Here is a 9,559-nt window from a genome sequence, read left to right as displayed (position 1 = left end):
AGCAGGATCCAACCCTCTAGAATAGGAACTCAGGCTACTTATTGCCAGATGTTCTAATCTGGATCAAATCTTTATGGTCTGTGAGAAAGAACTGTGAGTGGGTTTCCCATAGCTTATAAATTTAGAAAGTGAAAAATTTGTTAACAACATAGTCTTTAAGATAATCTTAGGGAAGATAAAAACCTTCATGCAGCAGAAGAAGCATGAAGCATTTTTTTTTTCTATCTGTATAGGAGCCTGAATATTCATAAATTTAGTATATGGAGGAAAAAATTAAGGTTACATTTGAAATACAAAGTGTAGGACTCTGAAAGGCAGACTGTTTTTGGTTGAGCTAGATTTAAAACCAAGAGACTCAGCAGATAACTGCACAGGACCGAAGCCATTTGCGTGATGCACTACTAGACACCAGGCTCCTGATACAAGGTCTCAGCTCTCCATAATTCTGTTACCATCAGTCACATAAGGTAATGCCCCAAGCCCCTCCATAGGTAGAAGATGCGACTACAGGTCACATAGCCTAAAGAAAGATCTCCATTTTAATGAAGAATCTAAAATCCTGAAAGGCTTAGCAAATTAAGCTATCCTTCTCAGACACTGAAGAAGGTATTTAACCTCAAGCCTGCCCTGAGAAATTGGGTTAAGGTTTCACTCATCACAACTCTCCCCCATGACAATAAATGCCTGAAAACTCTGGACAGTATCTTCTCATTGGGATCCAACATGTTGGAGCAATGGAGCAGATCTTTCTCTAAAGAGCCACATCTAACCTCCAACAGGAAGCTTCACTGTACTCTCTGCCAGGTCAGCTGCCTTACCAAGCTTGGAAACTCTCATCCCTGGAGAACCTGCTCTCCTCCTCTCCTTTTCCGTTTGGCCTCAAGCTACAGCCCGCCCATGGGCCCCTGCAACATTTCAAGTTCTTTGGAGACATTGAGCTGGCTCCTGACAGTTCCCCTGTGGACCTCAGAATGTGCCTCCTCAAGTCCTGAGCATGGTCATGCAGCTTCTCACAGCCCCATGCCCGCCCAGCATTCCTGTGAGGTGTCCACAATCAAACTTCCTGTGTCTAGCATCACCCAGAAGCCTGAGCACTGGGCTGGATGTGGGCCACAATGTTAACCCACAACAAAGGAAATTCAAATCCTTGACCTTGTGAATATGATAGTTGATCATACACCTTAGCAACAGAAAAACCTTATGACAATCATGGGAAATGTATATTTGAACTTGTGATTATACAGTTGGATTGTTTACTGGAATGTTTACTGGGGTTAGCATAGTTTATAAGAAGACTATTGGTTAATGTTAGGAGAGTGGCATAGCAAGGAGAAGAAATAGGAAGCATTTAGTCACTGGAAACTGAGTTTAGTTAAGGAAGTAACAGAAAATTACACTTGTGAAAGCTTACCTCTGAACTTGTGTATCATTTATTGTGAAGTCTGTATAAAATCTGGCAGTCTTAACAAGTTAATGAATTTACTAATGAGCAAATAAGGTTGCTTACCATTGGGTAAGGAGCAAGGTCTGTTTTTTTACAGCTATCAAGCTAGTTATCTTAGCAGTACATCTACTCAGAAATCTGTGAAGATTAAATTATAATTTTTAGGTCATATATTAATTAAAATGACATGTTCATCTATAGTCCAATAACTAAGCAATTCCCAGGTCCCTGTTCTCTCCATGGCAACAAGGGAAGGATCAGACTGACTATCAAGCCCTGAAAACAAAAATATATTTTCCACACTCTGCCCCCTGCCACCCATTGAATAGATACATGTGAAAGCAGAAACAGCGCACATTGACTTATGCAATATAAGACATTTGATTCTCAGGTTATCTTTTTTGTCCACAGTGTAGTCCAAGCCCTGGCAATGAGAAAGACAATGGAGTCGTGTTTCTTAATGGTTCTCATACCACAATCCAGGTAGAAACTTCCCTGTGACTATATCTTCTAAGAGACCTTGGTAGAGGGGTAACTGTTAGGCTGTAGTACCCTCTGTCTGTCATAATCTTAATGGTTATTACAAAACAGATTGTTTTCCAGTATCCAGCAACAATTTGTTATGTGAATCAGTATAGGAAAGCTTAGGTTTTGGCTATAATCTTCTCCAGCATAGTCTTTTTTTTTTCTCATGCCGCTTACACATAGCTGAAGAGGTGGATTACAGAATGCATGCCAAGTTAAGTCACAGTTTCTGTGCACTCCTTGAATATCTTAAGATAACAAACGGTGTAATTTGGACCCAAATCTTATAAAGAAAAGCCCTATGATGAAACGACACTGTGAAATCCATTTAACAGATATCACCAGCTTTACCCAGCTGAGAGGGGAGCATCGTCTGATAGCCAGAACTTAGTGGAATGGGATAATTTTCTGTGAGTGACTCTGGGAGAGGATTCTAATCCTGAGTGGGAAAGACAAGTCAGTCGTCCTGTTTCTCTCTTTTATTCGCAAGGCAAGCTGGAAGGACAAGATCTTTGGGGGGAAAAAATCTCTTGGTTGCCTAGCAACCTGTACTGCTCCCAATCATGAATGAACTGTGTTGGGAAGGTAGGCTTCTGCTTTGCAAATGTAATGACAGAATAATTAGGAGATGAGGCAGAGGTGGTCTTTGGGCAGAGTTGATTGCCCTTATGCTTTCCACATCTGGGGAATGTAAGCTAGTGTATTTCATCTGGGATTTGTCTTATTCTTCCAGATCAGTTCCTTGCCTGGATCCAGTAGATAAGTTCCTTTTCTTATTCCCCTCAAATAAATGATAGTTAGCTTGAGAAACACAGTGCTCTGAAGAGCTGATGAAAAGTTCAGCCCTAGAGCCACTTTCATGTTAATGAAGCTGTTTCTTAATAAGTCAACCCCACTCTCAGACAACTACAAAGCAACATAGACAAAGGCATGCTTCCTCTCCTCACCCAAAGAAGGTACTAGACAATGTGCATTCCCATGACATATCTTCCAGACTCTCTGTGCTAGTCTTTCCTCAGTATAAGCATCTCATTCTGGCTACAAGGTCCCCCAAGGTGTCCCTACTTCTTCCCAACTCTTCTAAGGCTCTTGGCTTATGAGTTTATTATTTTTAACATTGAAAAGAAAGTGATGCATTAATGGCTTCCCCTTCTAGCCATTTAAAACTTAGATGCTGGGAGAGTGGGCTGAGGGCATGGATCAATTCACATTTAGGTGTTCTGGCCATTGGGGACACACTTGATCATAACGTTCAGCCCCACTCCATTTTTGGCTGTTTCAAAGGATTCAACTCCCTTATACAGAGGGAATTTGTGGGTAACTAAGAGCCTTACATTCACAGTCTTCAACACAAGCATGGAAATTGCCATCGACCACATGTTGCAGTGTCAAAACACTCCTTTGATAAACACCTCCCTCAGGGATACTTTTACTAGGGGTGAATGGATCATATTGGAGACCATTCCTATAATCACCAGATTAGGTGGCATAGAAACCCATCTGGATGGAGGACTCTGCTCCTGTGCATTCAATGGTGACCTCCACCTTGCTCCCCAGCAGAATTCCCACATTACTGGCAAATTCCTGAGGGGTCACTTTGGGAACCTATATGGTAAACTCTGGTCCCAACTTCCTTGCCTTTGGTCAACAGAAAAGCACATAAGTTCGTCATCACCACTTGATCAGCTCCCATTGCTTTGCCAACAAGCAAAATGACCATCCCAAGTGGCTCAGGTCTACACATTGAACCTTGTTTGCCAAGAAAACTGAACCTCAAAAGTGCCACAGACCCTCTGGGTCTCTGGTCTGTGTGGAAGGAGATCACTTAGGCAGATGGGCAAAGAGTAGGATGTAGTGACAGACAGCCAAACATGCAAGAGTGGTGTTGGATCTGAATATAATGTTCTGGTTGAGCTTCAGACTTATATTACAATGAATTATAAGAAGATACAAATCACAAAAAGACAAGATACACTAAGATTCACAAGTTACAGCAGAAAGGAATTTGCAGGGACTAATTAAATGTTTACATTAGGGATAACAAGCCCTTCCTTGGATCAGCCTAATGCCAGGCAAGAATTTCACACTTTAGGGTTAATAGCATCAGGGGTTGTTAACTCTTGAAAGGCCTTAAGAGTAATGTGTTATCACTGAGCTCTAAATTCTTAGGTCTAGTAAAACTTATCCTGTCTGGAGAGTTCCCCCTTATCAGGGTAGTAAATCAATTTTCTCTTGACATGGAATGTAGCCTGTAGTAAAAGATTTCTATCTCAGTGAGACTTTTAGTCTCTTTCTACAGACAGCTGAGTTAATGGCTAGTACTTTATTGTTTTATGGTAGTGCTTAATTAGTTACTGAATAGGTTAAGCTCCTTGCTGCTCTCTGGATTCTAAGAACACTGGGAAAAGGCTTTAGCTATGTTAGAATATAATCTTAAAAGGCATTTACTATAAGGTAATACTATATAGAGTGCACGTGGATCCATACACTAGACTAATGTCTATTGGGAAAATTAATTTTATGGGTTAGGGGAATAGCCAAAGATCCAGGAGTAATTTTCCTTGAAACTCTTTTCTCATGAGAAAGCTTTCAGACATTCATCTGTCAAGCTGACTCCACCGGAGTACCATGACATAAAAGCAGGCATAGATCCCCAAAGAGAGGTTCAATAAGGCCCTCTTCTTCACAGGTGACACTCTTAGGAAGCTTGTTGCAGAAGTCAACATAGTGCTTGTATAATCTGGGAAGTGTGGCACAAAAGAAGATAGATAGTGTCAGTTTGTATTCCCTAATCTGAGAATACTCATCTAATTCTCATGGAATGCCAGGCTGGATGGTTACCAGATCTCCTGTTTTTAGATGTTTCACTGAAGCTCTTTCTTTGTGACTATTCTAGCAGCCTCATGCCCAAGCACCATTGGCTTTTTCATAACAAAATACCCAATTCGGCCATGCTCCAGAGGTAAGCATCTGAGCTCCCGATCCCCACTGGATGCATCTTTAGAAACCCCTCATTTGAGCCCAGGTCAGGCATTTAGTAGTTCTCCAGGCGAATGTCTCCAAGACTGTGTACGACCTGGGACAGGTTCTTGCCTTTAGAAGTCACTGTCATGAGGCTCTCTTGCTTCAAGTGTCGGCTAGACTTGGCAGGGAGCTGGTACTTCTGCATAAATCAGATTTCTCAAAATATTGATAGCAAGTCTATGGAGCTTATGTAACTTAGAAAACTTGCATTTATTTAATTACTTATTTGAGAATATATTTAGCAAATAAAGAGTGCATAGTAACTTAATAGTAGGAGCAAGAATAAGGATATATATATATTACACACACACACACACACACACACACACACACACACACCCACACATACACACACACATATATCAGTGATCTTTAACCTTAATACTGTTTAGTTGATGTGGACCAGAATGAGAAGAATCCAGAATGCTGACAACAGTGGTAGGAGCTGTACAAATCCTTAGCTGAACCGAGTACCAGGGAGGAACAGTGTCACCCAGGAAGGTTCAAATCTGTAACAAGGGCTCAATGTGTGATCATACAGTCAAACATCTTACTCTTTGCAATGTAGTGTCTCAGACAGTGTGACAGCTGGTAGCAAATGGCTGTGGGAGTATAAGCAAGGGGCTTGGGACAGATGTTGTCAGGGAAAGCAGTAACTCAGCAGAAGAGTGTCCCAGGCAGAATTCAGAAGGGCAAGGTGACTGGCGAAGAGCAGCTTTTCCATGGCAGCAGAATGAAGAGGTAGGGCAAGGCCTGCCAGCCCATGTTTCCTTCTCCAAGCTGGAAGCCCAGGACCAGACTGACTGAATCTGTGTTGTGTGGGTTAGGGAAGCACCTGAAGTAGCTTTCTGTCTCTTCACAAATCAGAGGCAGTAGCAGCTGGAAGATGTGCAGAGTGCAAGCGGTAGGAGGGTCAAGTAGGCACAGGAAAGTAGTCTCTCAGCAGAACAGTGTTCCAGGCACAATGGAGAAATACTCAGACAAAAGGTATAAATAAAAAAGATAAAAGGAAGAACCACCAGGGCAAGGACAAACCTGTCACGGTGTCACTCAAAGACTTCCAGTGTGAAGATCATATTAGTAAAAAGGCAGAGGAATCGAATTCTGCTCAGACTTTATCACACGATGGGGGATTCTTCAATAGACTGGAAGATGATGTTCATAAGATTCTGATTAGAGAAAAAAGGAGAGAACAACTCACAGAGCACAACGGAACAGATAACTCTCCCGCTCCAGAGCACAACCAGGAAGTAGGTCTAAAAGATGGAAGAATTGAAAGACTAAAGTTAGAACTTGAAAGGAAAGACGCAGAAATTCAGAAGCTCAAAGCTGTGATCACTCAGTGGGAGGCAAAGTATAAAGAAGTAAAAGCAAGAAATGGACAATTACTGAAAATGCTTCAGGAGGGAGAGATGAAAGATAAGGCCGAGATACTTCTGCAAGTGGATGAGTCTCAGAGCATCAAGAACGAGCTGACGGTCCAGGTGTCTTCACTTCATGCCGCACTGGAACAAGAAAGATCTAAAGTGAAAGTATTACAGGCAGAATTAGCCAAATACCAGGGAGGCAGGAAGGGGAAAAGGAACTTCGAACCTGACCATTGCAGGTGATCGTGGCCTAGGAGGCCAGCACAGAATTCTTTCACACTTTTGCAGAAATGTGTATATTTAATGCTGTGCGACTGCTAAACTGCAGGTTTTTGTGGAAGGAACTAAAAGCAACTAGTTCACTCATAGTCTACAGTTTTATGTTCTTTTGGCTTAAAGATATAAAAATAAATGGGGAGCTGCTTTTCTGCTGCAGCATCAGATAGGTGTGGTAAACCAATACAGGGAGCAGAGCAAACAGCTGATAATAAGGGAAAGAGGGGGAAATCATATGGAGCAACAGAAGGAGAGTTATTTTGAGACTTCCAGTTAAATGGCCACATAGAGATACTGCATGCTGGGTACTATGACTCAGACCTAGAAATACACCAATATGTAAGGACAAGCCTGCAAAGACTAATACTTCAGATGAGAATAGAGTTATTAATTACCCCTACAAGTCCTGAGGATAAAATTAGAAACTAGAGATTGACAGTTGGGCCAGATCACCAGGTGGTCAAGCTATTAACTTGGGGACTAGGCTATAGGCCAATGCACTGAATCATGGTGCCTAGGATTTTGCAGAATAAGGAAAGGGACTGCCTCAGACAAGAGAGAAAAAATCCAACCTAAGAGAAAATGTCCTCGAATGAAGGGTTAGTGAGAAGAACAGTCTTAAATATTGCATGGCTCTGTCTTCAAGGTCAGCAAAGTGGTGACCCCAAGATCTATAAACCTCCCTTGAGACCAAAAGATATTTACACTGACCAGCTTAGTTGTTCTCCAAAGTTTATGTGGATAGGTCTAACAAGTGATGGCTCTCCATGTAGCATTGGGGAATGTGAACCTTCAAGTGTCTAAATCCAAGTCCTTTGGCACCAGTGTTGTGTTTTATAAAAAATTAAGAAGCTGTGCAGTGGTGGCACACACCTTTAATCCCAGCACTTCGGAGGCAGAGGCAGGCAGATTTCTGAGTTCAAGGCTAGCCTGGTCTACAGAGTGAGTTCTAGGACAACCAGAGAAACTATACAGAAAACTCTGTCTTGAAAAATAAAAGATAACAAGAAAAGAAAAAAAAAGAAGAAGAATGGAAGAAATATGTTTGGTGTAGACATGGTAAGGTGTTGGGTAAGTGGTACATCTGCAGGCCCATGCTGAGGCATTTTTTCGTCTGGGTTACCAGTTAGTATATCACAAGATAATATAGTATAGTATAGTATAGTATAGTATAGTATAGTATAGTATAGTATGGTATACAACAGAGCTCATTCAGGGAATTCGGTGGGGAGTTCAGGGGGATGTAAATACAGAGAAAAGCAGAGAGAGGGGGAGGGAGAGAATATAATAGTATAAGAGTAGAGGCCTGCCACAAGCACGGGGATAGAGAAGTAGAGGGCAATGGGGAAAGAGAAGGTAATGATTAGGCACAAGTGGAGAAGTGTAAGACCAAGAGAGCAGAAGACTGAGGAGGGGAAAGCAGCCCCTCTTCTAGTGAGTCAGTCATATCTGCCTCTTGCCAGGTAACTGAAGGACAAAGCCTAGATAAAATGCCAGCAACTCCCATTTAATGTACTTCCTTTGTAGTTCTACTTTGGGGATTAACTCTAGTTATATTATTTTGATAGCATAAAAGAGCACAAATAAAATATTCCTGTACACCTCTCTCACTTTTCTAAGGGAGATTTGGTATTGTAGATGAGGTCTTTTGTATTAGTCTGTAGATGCTCCTGTAATAGAGAAGTAAAAATAGGGCAGATTAATACATCAGCTTGCTTATTTCATAGAGCAATATAACAAAGGAGGTTAAAGTGTGGATAATTATGAATAATAAAAATAATGTGTGTTTTCTCACAAAAAAATATTGTAGTTCCTATAAAGTGGAATCAGAACAGAATGTGCATATGGCTTTTAGACTATTACAGACACAACTGTTTCAGAAGATCAGGATGCCTCACGTTCTATTTTGACTGATCATTGTGTAATTTCTGTGATCCTACTTCTGTGCTTATAAAGATGAACTGGTTAAAACACACACACACACACACACACACACACACACACACACACACACACACACACACATAGAGAGAGAGTTAGAGAGTCCCTAAGTTTTGTGGGTTAAGCTTGCACTGGTTCATTGTATGTTAAGGACAGAATCTGGTTTTATTTTTCAAGGTATTAAAATAGAATTTATATCAATATGTACATTTTGGTATCATCTTTCCCCTTAGGAAGAAGTGAGGTCAGCAGGTAGTGAGAGAGATAGATGACAATTGGGATGATACATGAAACAATCTTTACAATTCAAATGTGTTAATGCAAAAATAATTACCTCCCTGTCATTTGATGGCTCTTCTTAAATACTTAGACATTTAGACATTTTCATGCCATGCTTAATAACAATCGCTCTGAGATGCAGGCAGGTAGACCTGCTGTACAGTGTCATATATGCATGCAAATCAAAAGTCATGAATTGACCTATACCCTAGGTTATATATTGCCTCACATCTTAAAAAATTTCTATCAATACTGTACTAGAACCTATATTTTAATGTTTTCTCCATTGTTCCCAATGAAAACTACTAATAGCTGCCTTTTTCACTTTCAGGGAGTTATATTGAAAGTACGTAAAACATCTTTTTCTACAAATACCCTGTATTTTGGTATGACCAACACAAATGATAGCAACAAAGAGTACAATATATTTCAAAAGATTAAGCCTGCTGAAAACAAAAAGATACAAAAAATTGTATAGAAGACCATAAAAAGGTTGAAATTTTTTGACCCATATTTTTGAGAATAGTTTATTGAAAATCATTTAACATTTCATAATTTAGTTTGTCTGAATGGTTTATTAGGAGTTAAAAAGTAATTCAATATTTCTTTTCTCCCAGTTTTATCGAATTTCCTTTGAAATAATTAAGTTTAGAAAGTGAAGAAAACCACTTAGGTGATATAAGTTTTATAAAGTATTTGAAAA

General features: G+C 40.4%; 2 pseudogenes; one reads left to right on the top strand and one right to left on the bottom strand.

Moving 5' to 3' along the window:
• Window positions 1-3,180: 3,180 nt before the first annotated feature.
• Gm7394 lies at window positions 3,181-5,096 on the bottom strand (annotated as a pseudogene).
• On the top strand, window positions 5,968-6,770 carry Gm10297 (predicted pseudogene 10297; annotated as a pseudogene).

Source organism: Mus musculus, chromosome 7, assembly GCF_000001635.26.
Source record: "Mus musculus strain C57BL/6J chromosome 7, GRCm38.p6 C57BL/6J".
NCBI lineage: Eukaryota > Metazoa > Chordata > Mammalia > Rodentia > Muridae > Mus > Mus musculus.
This window is presented reverse-complemented; position numbering and strand designations above follow the sequence as displayed.